The sequence below is a fragment of the Puma concolor genome, chromosome F2 (genome assembly GCF_028749965.1).
Source record: "Puma concolor isolate L17-30 chromosome F2, mPumCon1.1.hap2, whole genome shotgun sequence".
NCBI lineage: Eukaryota > Metazoa > Chordata > Mammalia > Carnivora > Felidae > Puma > Puma concolor.
In genome coordinates this window covers 1,330,850-1,348,339 of record NC_141684.1, presented here as the reverse complement: position 1 = coordinate 1,348,339, position 17,490 = coordinate 1,330,850, and the positions used below count along the sequence as shown (strand labels likewise).

Sequence of the window (17,490 nt, the reverse complement as noted above, 5' to 3'; positions counted from 1 at the left end):
CCCTGCGTCAGGCTCTGTGCTGACAGTGCAGAGCCTGCTTGGGATTCTCTCCCCCTCTCTCTGACTCTTCCCCATTTGTGCTATCTCTGTTTCTCTCAAAATAAACTTTAAAAATAAATAAATAGAAGCACCTGGGTGGTTCAGTCGCTTGGGTGTCTGACTTCAGCTCAGGTCATGATCTCAGGGTTCGTGAGTTTGAGCCCTGCATGGGATGAGCCCCACTTCTCTCTCCCTGTCTCCACTACAGCACAGCCACCCCTCCAGGGGTGCACAGGGGCCTACTGGGGCCAGCCTCCCCAGACACAGCCCAAGTATCCACCATGCGGGCCTCATGGGCGACCCGGCCATGCTCACACCTGGCGAGCGGGCTGAGCGCCTCGTGGGTGGGTGGACACAGGCAGCCTGATGCTCAGGGTCACCACACCACACGGGGCTCCCTGTCCCCCTTCTGGCCTTATACTGTTCCACAGTTCTCGGGGAAGGAAGACAGGTGACAGGGGACTTGGTGTCACAGGCATGCTAGTCAGAGAGGTGCCCATCCTACGAAGGGCCTGTGCTGACCGTGGGGGCCCAGGAACCCAGACGACGCTGACCCAGGCCGCCTGCTTTCCCTCCTTGTCTGTGGCCTGCACGCTCAGTCTCGTGAGCCGCTCCCCCAGCTTCTGTAGGAATCTGGCGAAAGAAGGGCCACACTTCCCAAACTGGCCCCTGGCCCGCCCACCGGCCAGGTAAGGCGTCGGCCCATGCGCCTCCCTCGCTGCCGCCCTCCCAGAGTGGAGGGTGAAGCCCCGGGGCCGCAGGGCCACTGCCTGCGCCACCAAAGAGCCCTCCACAGGATGGAGGGAGAGTCATTCCAGACTTGACTTCACAGAAAGGGACAGTGCAGGCATCTGAAACACGACAGGCAAAGGGGCAAACAGAAAAGCCTTTCCACGCTTGAGAAGATGCTCAGCCCCCTTCCACCTTGTGTGTGTGTATGTGTGTGTGTGTGTGTGTGTGTGTGTATGATTTTTGAGAGAGAGAGAGAGAGAGTCTGAGCGGGGGAGGTGCAGAGAGACAGAGACAGAGACTCTGAAGCAGGCTCTGCACTGACAGCGGCCAGCCCGATGTGGGCATGAACACATGAACCCCGAAATCGTGACCTGAGCTCAACCGACTGAGCCGCCCAGGCACCCCCCACCCTGTTCCACCTTTTATAAGAAAATCAAACGTGTGGCAACTAAGGCCCCCTTACCCTGCTCACACTCCTTGAGAGATGCTGGGTGCACGCGGCCCTGGGATGGCACAGGGCAGACGACAGCGGTGCACACGGGCTTCAACCCCAGTCCTCCTTCCAGGAACTCACATTCAAGTGCGCCTGGACGTGGGTACGAGTGGACGTGCTGCCGGAGCGGTGTGAAGAGACACTGCGGCAGAGCGGCTTGGAAAGTGGGCATCTGTCCCCAGGCAGTCGAGGAGTGTGGGCTCCGTGTCCAGGGGCTGCTCTGGGACGACTGCCAGGACAGCACAGGTGAAAATGCCAAGGTGCCCGAGGGCAGAGGGAGGACAGAAGGCATTGGGGGGAGAACAGAGGGAGGAGGGGGCAGACCAGAAGCCTCCAGCAGCTGCCTCTGGGGATCCGGAGGTCAGGAGCGCATGCAGCCTTATTCGGATGAATGTCCTGTGGTCTAATCACTTGGCATCCCTTACACACATCCCACTAGGAGAAACTCCCCTCTGCCTGTGAGGACACTCGTCACAGTGAGAAAGCTTCTAGAACCACAGCCATGGCAACGGAGAATAAAGGGAACACTTCGGTACAGAAACAGGAAGGGTGAGAAGGGCAAACCAGGAGCAAGTATGCCGACAAGTTAGATGGTCCAGGAGAGAGGGACTAGCTGAACAGATGCGAACCACCAAAACTGATGCAGGAACAAATGGAAAATCCAAAAGGCCTATCACAAGTAAGGAGAATGAATCGGCCATTTAAAAACTTCCCACGAAGAAAAGCCCAGGCCCAGATGACTTCACTGGCGAATTCTACAAAACACGTTAAAGAAGAAGCAACACCAGGACCCCTGGGGGCTCAGTCGGGTAGGCATCCAACTTCGACTCAGGTCATGATCTCGCGGTTCGTGGGTTCAAGCCCACATCGGGCTCTGTGCTGACAGCTCAGAGCCTGGAGCCTGCTTCCTATTCTGTGTCTTCCCCTCTCTCTGCCCCTCTCCTACTTGTGTGCATGCTCTCTCTCTCTCTCTCTCTCTCTCTCTCTCTCAAAAATAAACATTTAAAAAAATTTTTTAAGAATGAACACTAATGCTTCACAAATTTTCACGAAACAGAAAAGGAGAGAACACTTCCCAACTCAGAGACCAGCATTACCCTGATACTAAAACCAAAGACATCACAAGAAAACCATGGGCCAGTATCCGCTGTAAATAAGAAGCAAAAATTCTCCACACAACACTAGTAAACCAAATCCAACACTATATAAGAAAGACTACACCACGACCAAATAGGACTCATCCCAAGGACGCGAGAATGGCTTAGCCCCTGACAGGCAGTGAACGGAACGCACCCTACCAACGGGAAAGAGAAATACGCGGCACCTCAGGCGATGCACAAAAAACATCTGCCAAAATCCAGCCCCCTTCCACGAAATCCTAAATCTGGGCAAACTAGGAACAGAAAGGGACGTCCTCCACTCGGTAAACGTCACCTGAGAGAGCCGGCGCTGGCACCGGCCTCCGGAACGGGACTCGGCCGCCTGGGTGGACACCGAGCAGGAGGCCCAGCCAGAGCGCTCAGACGAGAGAAAGGAATAAAGGCACCAGACTGGAAAGGAAGAAGTAACCGTTTGCAGGTGACGTGCTTCTAAGTCCCGAGGAACCCGCCAGAACAGCACTGGCGCTAACAAGGGAGAGAAGCAGCGCTGCCAGCCGCCGGACCCGTGAGGCGGGCAGGGGGGCAGCACGGCTGGCCCGACCGCCCTGGAGAGGCCGTGCCCCCAGGGCTGCACCCCCCCCCCCCCCCCCGCCCTGGCTGGTAAGAGGGCTCCCCGGGCCCGGAGCGTCCACACGCGCGCACTTTACGCCGAACACCCGCTTTCCTTCCGGGCGTCCGGAAGTTTGGTGCGTGCCAGGCGGAGGGCGCCTATGTGCCCCGCCCTGTGAACGCTCTGGGGGCCGAGCGTCTAGCAAGCGTCCTGGTGGACGGTGTCCCATGCGTGTCGTTGCAGATCACGTCCTGTGCGACTCCGCGAGCTGGCACATCTCTTCCCGTTGCTGAGCTTGCTTTGTATCGTTTCGCTGCATGAAGTCACGGCTGTGACTCTGTGCCGAGTCCTGGGCTCCTACAGAATCACCACAGTGAGAAGTGCTCCTGGGGACCCTTGACAGGGTGGCTGCAAAAGCGGGATTCCCTAGCGCTCAGACTCACCGACTCGTGTGGAGAGCCTTATTTTGCAAAGGAAGGATGAAGGGGTGAGGCGTGACATACCTCTGGTGCCCGGGTGGCCGTGAAATCGTCCGTGGCGTGAAACACCGGCTGAGCTGCTGTCTGTAGTGACGGTACAAGTTACCTGTGGGACCCGGAAATGACAGATCCAGTCCCAGGAGAGCGGGCTTGGGTCCCCTGGCTACCGGGAGGGGGACAGCGCCACGCAGGTGATGCTTGGGCTCCTCTTCTCCAGGTGGGTGGGAGGAAGCGTCCCGAATTCCCAAGAGTGGGGCTCGGATGGGCCGAAAATGTTCAAAGTGTGCACTGCCCTTCTCTCCGAGTGGGAGAAGGAATGTTAGATCAGGTCCCTGGCCTGGAACAAAGTTTTAGATAAGACTGCTGCTGCGTACCCACCCCCCCCACCTCCTATTTCAGCTGGGATCTTCCCAGAAGCTGTAAGGTTAGCCCTGGAAAGACCGTAACTGTTAGGGGTGTGAGGAAATTTTCAGTAAGAAAAAAATGGAATTTGGGGGCATCTGGGTGGCTCATTCAGTTAAATGCCGGCTTCGGCTCACGTCATGATCGTGCCATTCCCGAGTTCGAGCCCCGCGTCGGGCTCTGGGCTGACGGCTCAGAGCCCGGAGCCTGCTTCGGATTCTGTGTCTCCCTCTCTCTCTGCCCCTCCCCTGCTCACGCTCTCTCCCTCTCTCCCTCAAAAATAAACAAACATTAAAAAAAAAGAAAAAAAATGGAATTTTTGTAATGACTTTATTTTGTGGCTACTGCATCCACCTGTGTAGTAAAATATTGATACAAAACGTTAAATGCTGGTAACTTCATAAATGCTAAACGGATCGTCCCACTAAGAAAAAGTGCCAAGAAGAAACATTAGTGGAACCCCACAGCCTTGTGTCGTGCAGCCAGTGGGAGGGTCAGAATTTAAGCTGAGTACTGGAAACTCGAGTGTCCCTAAATGATGGCTTTTTGCCATCATTTCCCCTATTGGAGCCTCTGGGGACACAGGTGCTCCCTGCAAACGGAGACACACTTGAGTCTGACAAGCTGGTGGGGCGGCTGATGAGCCCTTGGCGGTGACTCTCTGGCCTGAGGCGTGTCTCTGTGAGCAGGCGGGCTCTGACCTCCGGACAGACGCTAATGAGGGCCAGGGAAAGCCTTGCGCTTGGACTCACAGGGTCTCTGCTGTGCGGCCGCGGAAGGCAAGCTACCCGTCCACTTGGGATCCTTATTCAAAGGTCTTGTCCGGATTGGCCCCCAAGCAGAGACCAGACACTAGTGGCTGTGGGAGTTTCAGCCTCAGCAGAACAGGGCTGACAGAAGGCCCCAGGCGGGCCTCAGACCCGGGGACGATGCAGATTCAGGCCACCGGCGCGTGGGGTGCTAAACTGCACAAACGTCAGGGCTGCGGCTGGACAAGCCCACAGGAGAAGGCCTGTGTTCTGGAGGGGCCAACAGAGATCAAGTGTGACAGGCTGTGTGCTCCGGACACAGCCTGAGTGCATCCCCACCAGAGTCTTGCACATCTGCCAGAGCAGGTGGGCACGGCCTCCACACGTCTCACCTTTCGACCTTGGACTTTGCAGGTAAGTGCACTGTGCAGAGGGGGAGGGAGCGCTGGCCTCCATCTCAGCTGCCCCTGCTGCTGCACACACGCAGTCGGGCGGGGGACTGTCAGATGCGGCTGCTCCCTGGGTCAGCAGAAGAAGAGACCCACGCACGTTTAGAACTTCTGTGGAAATTGAGCACTCTGTCCTGCCCAAGCCCTGGAAACGTTTTTCTGTGGACATGCTTTTGTCCCCCGTGCACAAAACCCAGACGAAAGGGTCTGGGGGAGAAACAAGGGTGACTGAGGAAATGCCAAGTCATGATGACTGAACACGAGCTCCAAATCTGTAACAATGAAAGCGAACGTGGGGTGGGGGCCGTGACCATCTCGGAAACCAAACAGCTACACCTGAGTTATCTGGGCCGGCCTGCGAACCCAGGGCCCCGGAAGCTCACAGCTGGTCTCTCCAAGCTCCGTGCCTTTTTCCTTTCGCCGCAACCCATCTTAGTGGCACCAGGTCCCGGGAGGCCTCCTAGTGAGTCACTGAACTAGGGTGGTCTTGGGGACCCCAACAGAGCTGGCAACAAACATCCCAAAAAATGAAATCAAGAAAACAATTCCATTTACAACAGCAGCAAAAATGAAAATACTTACGATACTTCCCGAATCGATCAGATTCAAGGCAATCCCTATCAGAATCCCAGCTGGCTGAACCCTCAAGTTCAGGTGACACTTCAGCGACCCTGAAGAGCCAAAAGAACCTTTAAAGAGAAAAGCAAAGTTGGAGAACTCACACTTACTGACTTCAAAACTTACAAGAATCAAGACATTGTGGCACTGGCATGAGGACACACACACGGATAAACATGCACAGGACTAGGGTCCGGAAGTGACCCAAACACCTACGTGGAGCCACCTGGCCCTCAGCAGGGGCCACGACCCTCAGTGGAGAGAGGAGAGTGTTTCCAGCAGACGGGGTTGAGACAGCTGCACGTGCACGTGCAAAAGAACAGAGCTGGAGCCTTACCTCACACCACATACAGAAGTTAACTCGAAATGTATCAATAACCTCCACGTAAGCATTGCAACTTAAAACTTGTAAGAAACTGGGGATATATCTTCACGGCCCTGGGTTAGGCAAAGCTATTAAGCACCACACCTAAAAGAATAAGCAACAACAAAAAAAGATTAATTGGCCTCATCAAAATTTTAAAAATTTGTGCTTCCAAAGGATACTATCAAGGAAGTGAAAAGGCAACCCACAGAATGGGAGAAAGTATTTTCAAATCATATGTTTGATAAGAGACTTGTACCCAGAATGAAGAATGAGCCCTTACAGATCAACAGTGAAATGACATCCCAGCTGAAAAGTGCACAAAAATGGGGCACCCGGGGGGCTCAGTCGGTTAAGCGTCTGACTTCGGCTCAGGTCATGATCTCGCGGTTCATGGGTTCAAGCCCCGTGTCGGGCTCTCTGTTGTCAGTGTGGAGCCTGGAGCCTGTTTCAGAAACTCTGTCCCCCTCTCTCTCTGCCCCTCTCCTGCTCCTGCTCTCTCTCAAAAAATAAACTTAAAAAATGCACAAAGAATCTGAAGAGACATTTCTCCAAAAAGACCGACAAATGGCCAATAGGCACAGAAAAGATGCCCAGCATCATTAACCACCAGGGAGGTGCGAATCAAACCCACAGTGAGACACCGCCTCACACCCATCAGGCCAGCACTCTGCGTTCTCTCCAACGCGTTCCCGGACTTCCCGCCGCCCCGTCTTCTTTGGATTACGGCTGGCGCTCGGGAAGGACGCGCAGAGGGGGTGGCAGCGCTTCAGAAACAACGGTGCTGAGAGGCGAGGTTGTGCGGCTGCAAGACTGACACGATGAGGGAGGGGGTGCTGAGCAGAGGCGCCCGGGAGCAGCAGGCCCCGCAAGGGAGGCATGGCGACCAGGCCTGGGGTCCCGCTGGCCACTCAGCTGAGACAGGCACATCCCGACCCTTCCTACTCGGCTCGATCGTGGACGGTCCCCTCAGGCCAGACAGGCTCCACTCCTTCCCTGGACGCTGGCCGTGCAGCAGCCTCCCCCGGACCAAGCAGCCGTGCACCAGCGCACAGCCAGGACACCTTCTCCTTTGACGGGTGGGGACGTGCTCCCCTCTGCTCAGCGCCCACAGCTGCTCCTGCAGAGAGACGCTGGCCTTGCGGATACGGAGCTCTTTGGCGGTCAGGCTGTCTGTCCACCGTGTCCTGAGGTGCTTGTTCAGGCTGGTGGTCTGAATGCCAACAGGGAAACGGAGTCACGTGTGTTCATGCAGTGGAGGACACCACCATGCAGTGGTCAGCAATCCAGGGACAGAGCCACACAGGTGTCCTGCCGAAGGAAGCCTGGGAACAGGCCCGGAATGTTCTTTCTCTGGGGGAGTCCCATGGGCGAGCACGTATGGAAAAATGTGATTCAGCTGGATGCCCAGGTTAGTGCTGACCCACGCATAACTCAATATTTTTTAATGAGAAAAGAAATAAAACCCTAACGTAGCACCTTGTCTTCAAAGAGCTTCCCACCAAAGCTTCCCGTTTTCCGGGGGCCAGAAAGTGCCCCTCCTGGGCTCCTGCGATCCCCCGCTCTGTGGCAGCCATGGCCACCCTCACAGGTGCACCTGAAGCAAGGTGGCCCCACGCCCTCTGACTGCCTCTCCAGCGGCCCTGAAAAACAGTGGCCAGGCAGGGGGATGTCGAAAGAGCACTAGGCCTTCCTGAGAAAACTGGGTGGCCTCAGAGGTCAAGAGGCTGCGAGAGGCAGCAGCCGATGGCACCCAGCCCTGGTGTGGTGGGTCCAGGACGGCTGCCACGGCCACCTGCACCACCTCCTTCGGCCAGGTGCTGAAGAAGTTATTCTGGGAAACTTCTTTGGTTGTACATTCACGGTCCAATGCTTTCCCATAAAACGCGGTAGCCTCCCGGGCAGCTGACCTCAGTGAGAGCACACGTGCGGGTGTCCATGCCAAGAGCGCACGGCACGCCCGGTCTCACCGTGGACGCGAGGCCACCTGCACACCCTCAGCAACCTCCAGCTCTGCCGTCCCCACTGACACCTATCGGCTGGAAGCTGTGGCACACGGCTGTGCAGCTGCCTCTCAGCACCTAGGCAGGCCCTGGTGGCGGTCACCATTCAGAAGGAGCCATGCAGCCACTGGCCGGACACGCAAGCCCACCGTGTGCCAGGCGTATTTAAGGTTGGCACACATTCTCCCCTGCCGTCCTTCTAAAACCCGGAAGTCAGTTCTAGCAAAGGCCCACCATTCCATCATCAGAATGCTGAGGTCACTGTGCTTTCAAGTTCAGACTACGAATGACAGTGTGGCAGGACAAAAGCCGTAAGATCTCTAAACAGATGCAGAAAAGGCACCTGCCAAAATCCCACACACTCGTGATAAAAAAACAATCACACTCACCAAAGAGCACATAGGCAAGAAAATGATATAAAAGGTATCCAAGTTGGAAAGGAAGAAGTAAACTCTCTCTGCAGGTGGCATGATGGAAAACCCAAAAACATCTACCAGAACATTATTAGAGCTAGTAAGTGAATTCAACCGAGTTTCAGGGTACAAGGTCAACACAAGAAAGTCGGTTTTGTCTGTTTACGCCTATAACAAACAACCCAACTAGAAAATTAGGAACCAGCTCAACTTCCAATATCACCAAACAAGAAAATATCTATGAATGGAATGAATTTAACCAAGGAAGCAAAAGACTTACACACTGAGAGCTACAGAACACTGGCGAAAGAAACCAAAGCAGGTCTAAACAAATGGAAACTCATCCCACGTTCGTGGGGTGGAAGGACTTCATTGTGCTAAGAGGGCGGCACTCCCCAAAGCAATCTGCAGATGTGACCCAGTCCTCACCCAAATCCCCAAATCGTTGAAGAAACTGACAACCCAGATACAAGATGCCCAGAAGAGCCAAACTAATCTTGAGAGAAAAAAAGTCGGAGGACCCACACATTCTGACCTCGCAACACACTACAAGGCTTCGGTAGTTGAGGCAGCGTGGTGCTGGCATCAGGACACACACACACACAGATCAACGGAGTAAAACTGAGTCCAGGAATGAACTCACAGAGCTTTTGTTTGCAAATCCCTTATCTGGCAAGAGTCTAGCGTCCAAAACATGTAACTATTACGTCTCCACAATGACAAATAAGCCGATGAAAAATGGGCAAAGAATCTGAACAGACATTTCTCCAAAGAAGATGTACAAATGGCCAACAAGCTCATGAAAAGATCAACGTCTTCAGCCGTCAGGGAAAGGCAATCGATCGCACACCGAAAGACACCCTTCACCCCCCACAGCCCTTTACATGCACCCTCACGCTTGACCCTCCTCCGCAGATGAAAGAAACAAGGCTCAGGATATTTACGTCATGCCCCCCAAACAGCTGCTGAAGGCGAGAGCCCATACGAAGAGACACGGAGACTGCTGGGACCCCGAAGGCCACGGCTGCACTAGGGCCCCCCGCCCACCTTCATGGGGTGTGAGTCGGTGCGCCCAGCACAAACGTGACAGCCATATGTGGATCCTAAATGGTCTAGAAGCCAAAAGAATGTGAATGGGACTTTTAAAACATGCTTAACTTTAAACAATATACCCAAAACAGTGTCATCTCAATGTGTTATCAACATAAAAAACTGATGCATTAGTTCATACTTTGTATCCTAGTGAGTCTTCGAAGTCAGCATGCATTTTACGCCCACAACGCAGCTCCATGGGGACCGGCCACATCTCGGGTTCAAAGCCACACGTGGCTGCTGGCAGCCGCCGTCTGATCCTCTGCTTAGTGGCCATGCGACCTTCAGCAAGTCCCTTCTTCTTGTATTGTGAATTGTGTCCTGTGTTATCGTGTGTACCGTGCTTTCCTCACTGAAAGATCGTAACAGGACGGAGCTCATCAAGGACTGGCCAGAAGCAATGCAGCCACGGAACAGGTGCATCAGTGGTGGTTCGCCGGTGCCTACACTCCATTTTCCCCCCAAAACATACCTTTTTATTCCTGTATAAAAAGCACAGCCTCTCCTCTTTGTGTCTCCCTCACCCAACCCCCCCCGGGGCACTATACGTGGTGTGCAGGGCAGGGGTGACGAGGCTTCTGCTCCGCACCCTGCCCACGGGCTGAGCTCTGCCCCAGGTCATTTCAGGTACCCGCTGGGCACACCATAGGCTGCCAGGCCGGGCCAGGGGTCCCAGCTCACACATACCGCGTGGCAGAGTTGCGTTTAGGGTAGGAGCGGGGTACCCGGTTCCCATCTTTGCTGTCACTCCCGGAACAGGAGCAAGTGAGCAGCGCACCTCCCAGAATGACCAGGGCAGACCCCACCCAGCCAATGAAGACAGCGGGACGAAGCTTGTACCTAACATTCATGGGGGGTACCGGTTTATAAAAGTCTGTGACAGGGGTGCTGGGGTGACTCACTTAATCATCTCTTTTTTAAATAAGGGTTTTCTTGGTGTTTACTTATTTTTGAGAGAGAGAGAGACAGAGTGTGGGTGGGGGGAGGGGCAGAGAGAGAGGGAGACACAGAATCCGAAGCAGGCTCCAGGCTCTGAGCTGTCAGCACAGGGCCTGACGCAGGACTCGAATGCGAGATCATGACCTGAGCCAAAGTCAGACGCTTAGTCGACTGAGCCACCCAGGTGCCCCTAAGCACCTGCCTCTTGATTTCAGCTCAGGTCATGATCTCATGGTCCTGAGATCGAGCCTGTGTTAGCCTTGGGGCCTGCTTAAGCTTCTCTCTCTTCCTCTCCCTCTGCCCCTCCCCTGCCCTCTCTCTCTCTCAAAAAAAAAAAAAAGTCTGTGACAATCTGGTGGCCACGCCAGAACAAGTTGTCCTGTTGGAGGCAGCAGGGCCTTTCACGATGAAAATAATGCCTCCGTCATGGCTACCCGGGCCTTCTTCACTTGGTCCTCTCCCCTGCAGCTTGCACACCTCGTGCCCATCGTGTCCGAGCGTGGCCAGGAAGCCCAGCCCCCGGGACGCCACCATCAGGTGGCCTGTGTGGCCGATCTTGCAGCTCAACACGCCGGTGCCCTGCGTGACGCAGTCCATCCACAGCCCCTTGTACCTCGCCTGGCCGGTGATGCTGTTGTCGCCCTCCTGCGAGCTCACGTGCCACGGCGGGATGGCGGTGCACGCCACCAGGCCGACCCAACCCAGCAGAGCCACAAAACCTTCATTTCAAGAGCGGCGCCTCCACTAGAACATTCTGTAGTTATCCCTCACGCCTCCCCACAGCCCTACCGCCGGCAGGTAGGGTTCCCTCCACTGGACGTTGACAGTGCTCCGCACCCACTCAACGGCCTGAGGTGGGCGTGGGCTCTGCCTCTCCTCCGCACCGCCCCACCCCGCCCCCTCCCAGCGCTCCGCCCTCGCCGCGCCCCCACCTCCCCTCCTAGTGCTCCTCCCCCGCCACGCCCCCAACTCCCCTCCGCCCCTCCCAGCGCTCCTCCCTCGCCCCGCCCCACCCCCTCCCAGTGCTCCTCACTCACCCGCCCCGCCCCCTCCCAGTGCTCCTCCCTTGCCACGCCCCCACCTCCCCTCCCAGCGCTCCTCCCTCGCCGCGCCCCCACCTCCCCTCCGCCCCTCCCAGCGCTCCTCCCTCGCCGCGCCTCCACCTCCCCTCCGCCCCTCCCAGCGCTCCTCCCTCACCCCGCCCCCTCCCAGCGCGCCTCCCCCGCCACGCCCCCACCTCCCCTCCCAGCGCCCCTCCCTCGCCACGCCCCCACCTCCCATCCGCCCCTCCCAGCGCTCCTCCCTCGCCACGCCCCCACCTCCCCTCCGCCCCTCCCAGCGCTCCTCCCTCGCCACGCCCCCACCTCCCCTCCGCCCCTCCCTCGCCGCGCCCCCACCTCCCCTCGGCGCCTCCCAGCGCTCCTCCCTCGCCCCCACCTCCCCTACGCCCCGCCCCTCCCAGCGCTCCTCCCTCGCCCCACCCCTCCCAGCGCTCCTCCCTCGCCACGCCCCCACCTCCCCTCCACCCCTCCCAGCGCTCCTCCCTCGCCCCGCCCCACCCCCCTCCCAGCGCTCCTCCCTCGCCACGCCCCCACCTCCCCTCCCTCGCCCCGCCCCACCCCCCTCCCAGCGCTCCTCCCTCGCCCCGCCCCCACCTCCCCTCGGCCCCGCCCCATCCGGCCCCCTCCCCCCCGCCACCCTGCCCCACCCCGCCCCCACCCCAGCGCTCCTCCCTCGCCCCCGCCCCGCCTCCCCCCACCACCCCTCCTGTACCCCTCCTCCGCCCTCCTCCCACCTGTCTCACTCCTCCCCGCGATCTCTACCGCTCTTCCGGCAGGCAGCGGTCAGCTCCTCACTCCCAGAGAAGGCCCCCCCGCACCGCGCCTCCTCCGCGCTGCCCTCCGCCCCGTCAGGTCGAGGCCCTGCTCCAGGGCTCCTCCTCAAGCCCTTGCGGCCCTTTCCTTCCCGATGCTTGGCCTATGATTTCTCGTTTGCTTTTCATTTTCACCCCATCCCTGCCTTGCGTCTACCTGCCGTGGTGCTCTCTCCGTGGGTGCTGTGCGGCACCGCCTGCAGGGCTCCGTCCTCGGGGACCACCTCATGTCCACTGAGGGCCTCCTGCACCCCGGCCCCAGAACACAGGGAACACACCGGCGGGCCACCTGCTGGAGCTCACAGGGAGGGACAGGGGTCCAGAGAGCACACGCCACCCCCGCAGTGCCCACCGCACCCGACGGGACACAGCGCCCGTCAGCGCGCCACACGAGCCGAGGCTGTGTGTTGCTGCGGCCTCGGAAAATGGCGTGTGTCTGAGCCCCCGTGGCCGTTGCTAGGAGTGGCCCGACCAACCTCCGGCTTCATCCGCACGGCACCCCCAGGCTCCGCCACCCCGGCACCAACACCGTTCCTTACCCCCAACCGGGCTCCACCCATTTACTTCACGAAGAAGTCTCTACTAGGTTCATCCCCTGCCTTCTCGTACTCGCAAGAATCACCATCACGCCCCGTGTGACGCTTATAAAGTTGGCCGCGAGAATCACGCTTCAGGATGCTCACGTGGCTTTTTTTCCCGGATGGCTTTTCATCTTCACTGGCTTGGTGGTCTGTGCCGACCGAAAACACAAATCGAGGGTGCCTGGGTGGCTCAGTTGAGCGTCTGACTCTTGATCTTGGCTCAGGTCATGATGCACCAGGGTCATGGGATCAAGCCTCCCATCACGCCTGTTTGGGATTCTGTTTTTCTCCCTCTGCCCCTCTCCTCCACTCGTGCTCTCTCTCTCTCAAAAATAAAAAGTAAAAACAAAACACAAACTGATACATAAATATATGGATCTGCTGCTCACTCAGCAAGCTGCCGTTTCAAAACCAGAGGGAAAGATTCAAAATCTTGTAGAAGTCTCCAATCTTTCCAATGGACTTTGTTCTCTTTTTACTAATGTTTGGTAAAGAGCAAATCTATGAGCACAGCCCCAGTCGAAGCACAGAGAGGGAAGCCACAAAAGCGGCTCTGTCCCGACCTCCTGGGGCTTCAGGAGGAGTGACAGCAAAGTGATCCATCAACACTATGCCTGCCAGGAAAGCATCGGTTTAGAAAACGTTCCTTCAAAAGTAACTTTTAAAGAAATAATCAGAGTGAGAAAATATATACAGAAACAGACCCCAGACCAGACAGAGAGAGGACCAGGTGCAATGGCCTGCGCAGGTGACGGGGCATCACCTCACTGCCACCCAAACACGCGCGCCAGTGGGGCCGCGTCGGGGGAGACCCGGCACCAGGTCACCCGCCAAACACGAGCCACGCATACGCAGCCACTCCTCCGCTCCCCAAACTACGCATCCAGTGGGATGGCGGGAACGAAAAAGACAGAAAGTGACAAGTGCTGTCAAGGGTGTAGAGAAAACAGTTCCTTGCACACCGCTGGTAGGAATGAAAACTGGTGGAACCACTTTAGGAAACAGCCGGGCAGCTCCTCCGTGAGGCAAATGCAGAATCACCACGAGACCCACAACTCCACCTCGTGGTGTCCAAATAAACACCTGTACGTGAATGTTCACGGCAGTAACGTCCACAAGAGCCCAGAGGACGAACAATCCAGACGCTCCTCAACACATGAACGGGAACGTGAAAAGTGGTATATTCTCAGCCACGAAAAGGAACGGAGTACCGATCTACGCCGCACCGTGGGTGAATCGCGAACACACGGCAAGCGAAAGAACGTGGACACGGAAGGACAAGTATCGTACGATCCACTCTGTAAAATATCCAGAACAGGCAAACTCACAGAAACAGAAAGCTGGTAAGTGGTTGTCAGGAGCTGGTGGCGGGAGAGAGGAGTGTGGGGTTTCTGTTCCGGGTAACACGGGGTTCCGGAACCAGGCGGAGGCGGTCGTGACACCAGACTGCAGATGTGCTTCCTGCCGCGGAACTGGAGACTTTCAGATGGTTCAAATGATGAATTTTCTGTTATGTAAATTTTATCACAATTAAAAGCAGCACAAAATGAAAGTTTCCAGAACTTTCTGCCATTTTCCATGAGAGAACAAGAAGAGTCGGGACAGAACATGAGGCACAGAGAGAAATCCCACATCCACGCGCAGCAAGTGGCCGAACACCGTGGCCCGTGAGCTACATGTGGGCCACACGCATTTCTGTTTGGCCAGCCAGGCACCTTTGTGCAATTTCAGCAACGTTTAGCATTCGGATCATTTCAGCGTAACAATCCCAGTTCCTGCAACCTGGACAAATCAGCAGCCTGGCCGTGAGGGCCACCACACCCGCATGTCCTCTGAGAGGTGGCCAGGCCGCTCACGGCGTGGACACAGTTGAAGCAGCAAATGGCAGACCGTGAAGGGAACGGCCCGTCTCCTCCCCAGGACAGATTACAGAAACCTAGGAGATGCAACTTGACACTGCTCAGGGAGAACATCACGTTAAACGGCTCCTGAACTCCAAGGCCTGGCGCTGCATTCAAAAACGGAAATGCATTGGGGCGCCCGGATGGCTCAGTCGACTAAGCGTCCGACTTCGGCTCAGGTCACGATCTCGCGGTTCGTGGGTTCAAGCCCCGCTCTGTGCTGACAGCTCGGAGCCTGGAGCCTGTTTCGGACTCTGTGTCTCCCTCTCTCTCTGCCCCTCCCCCACTCGCACTGTCTCCTTCTGTCTAAAAAATAAACATTTAAAATCATTTAAAATGATTTTAAAATCATAAAAATCATAAAAATGATTTTTAAAAAATGGAAATGTATTTAGAACAACACAAGTCAAACTACCTGATTCTAAAACTTCATTCCAGGGGTGCCTGAAGGGCTCAGTCAGTTAAGTGTCAGACTTCAGCTCAGGTCATGATCTCATGGTTCGTGGGTTCGAGCCCCGTGTCGGGTTCTGTGCTGACAGCTCAGAGCCTGGAGCCTGCTTCGGATTCTGTGTCTCCCTCTCTCTGCCCCTCCCCCACTCATGCCTGTCTCTCTCTCTCTCTCCCTCTCTCTCTCTCTCTCTCAAAAATAACGTGAAAAAAATAAATAAAAAATATAAAACATCACTCCCTTCCCCATGAAGCGATACACAAATCCCGTCACGGAGCCCTGTATTCATTACAGCACCACGCTTTTCAAAAGCAAAACCTACCTCAGTCTTTTCCATCAGGTTTTTTTCTTTGTTCCACTGGACAAAGGGAGCTATTTACACCATCATCCGACACAGGAAAGAGGGAGAAAACAGATAGGAGAGGTAAAGGAAAGCCAGCGACAAGGACACCTAGTGCCTTTTAAACCATTTTTGGTTTTAGTCTTGAAAAAGATGTGGCTACATTGTTGCCAAGTTCACAATTAAACTGTGACAACATCATTTATTTAAAACAAAAACCCTACAAAGGGCCAAGGGCAGCCAAGAGAGGGCTGGACCTCAGGCCTCTGTCTCAGCTGTCACGTGAATGTGCAAGGCACTGACACCCAGTCCCCAAGCAGCGCCCGTTACCAACTGTTCTGTCTCCCACTGGATTCTGACTTCTGCTTGAGTCACAGCAAGGCCTCAGCAAACTCAGGGAGTGCAGGTCTCAACTCCATTGCCAAGGCCACACTGAGGACCCCTTTGACTGCACCCACCTCATTCCCCTCACAATCCCTATAGCCCCCCTCCACAGAGGAAAGGGACTGAGAACAAACCCTACCTGATGATACCATTTTCTTGGCCTGGATTTTCTTTCCAAATGGAGAACGTAGTTTCTTTTTTTTAGTTTAAAAAAAAGTTTATTTTTAATGTTTATTTTTGAGAGAGCGAGACAGAGAGTGAAAGAGAGACAGAGAGAAGGAGAGCACTAGTGGGGGAGGGGCAGAGAGAGGGAGACACAGAATCCGAAGCAGGCTCCAGGCTCCGAGCTGTCAGCACAGAGCCCGATGAGGGGCTTAAACTCACAAACCGTGAGATCGTGACCTGAGCCGAAGTCGGATGCTCAACCGACTGACCACCCAGGCGCCCCTAGAATGTACTTTTTTCCAAGCACTGCCACGAGCCACAGATAACATTCATTTACTGGGAACATTTCCGGATCATGATAAATAGTTAGAACTTCTGTTAAAACACTAAGCGGACCATCACCAATGTGGCCCCTGGGAAGACCAAATATGGCGCCTGGGACGTGAGATCAGGTCCAGGTGGCCCTGACACCCCCAGCCCGCGGCTGCCGATCCTCAGAACTCACCAAAAGGGTTCACACTGGCAAATAACCACACCCACCCCTCCTAGGACTGATTCCAATCCCAACCCACAACACAGAAAAGCAGCGCACCTTATGAAATTTGAAATAAACGAACTTTAAGCGAACACAAAGTACCTAGTTTTAGATTGATCAAAATGACATGCAAACTAAGAAAGGCCCAGGGGTTACCCAAATAAAAAAATGTAACATACTGAAGACTGTGCCTTTAAAAATGAAATAGTAACAGCAAATAAAAGACTCAAACCTGGTGTTCCCCCCATCTTCCCTGATTTGGGGGGTTTGGTTCCTTTTCTTTCTACTTCTTTGAGTTTCTAGCTTCATCTGTTCAGTATTCTCTCCTTCCTTTAATCAAAGAAATCTTTCAACGTGACTCCCAGGGGGAGAAACGCAAAGCCAACGTTGAAACAATGTCTTTGATGGGAAGAAACTGAAACTGCACGGAGAAGCGATAAGATCACCTCCTACGTCTCCTTCTCCAGTCTGACACCAAAGCCCTTGCTCCAGGCCGCCTGTGCGTGTCTGTGCGCACACGCTGCCCCGGTCCCATTCTCGACACTGCGGGGGGGGGGGGGGGGGCTCAATCAGACTAAACTACTACCAGAGCCAAGCCAGCTTGTGAACAAAAATCACAACCTGCCCAGCAAAGGCCACCTTTTCTTCCCAAAACTATTCTGTTATCTCATGAGGGCAACTTTATCTTTCACCCGGACAGCTTGGAATCGTGACCATCTCCCATGGCCCCGCCTTCATCTGTAACTGTAAGAAAACACACAAGGCTGGGCTGCATCATGTA

The 17,490-nt window shown here is 55.5% G+C and overlaps 1 long non-coding RNA gene across 3 annotated transcripts; it reads right to left on the bottom strand.

Annotated features, from left to right (window-relative positions):
* Positions 1–1,023: 1,023 nt before the first annotated feature.
* On the bottom strand, positions 1,024–16,414 carry LOC147571765 (uncharacterized). Of its 3 annotated transcripts, none has more exons than XR_015246623.1 (5): positions 15,608–16,413; positions 14,265–15,143; positions 6,009–6,140; positions 5,636–5,742; positions 1,024–3,790 (listed from the first exon to the last, which is right to left on the bottom strand). It is a non-coding gene; the product is annotated as an uncharacterized LOC147571765 (long non-coding RNA). The 3 variants fall into 3 exon arrangements; XR_015246625.1 differs by having other exon boundaries at positions 14,265–14,443; positions 15,608–16,402; XR_015246624.1 differs by lacking the exon at positions 1,024–3,790 and adding an exon at positions 4,167–5,325 and having other exon boundaries at positions 15,608–16,414.
* Between the last annotated feature and the right edge of the window lie 1,076 nt (positions 16,415–17,490).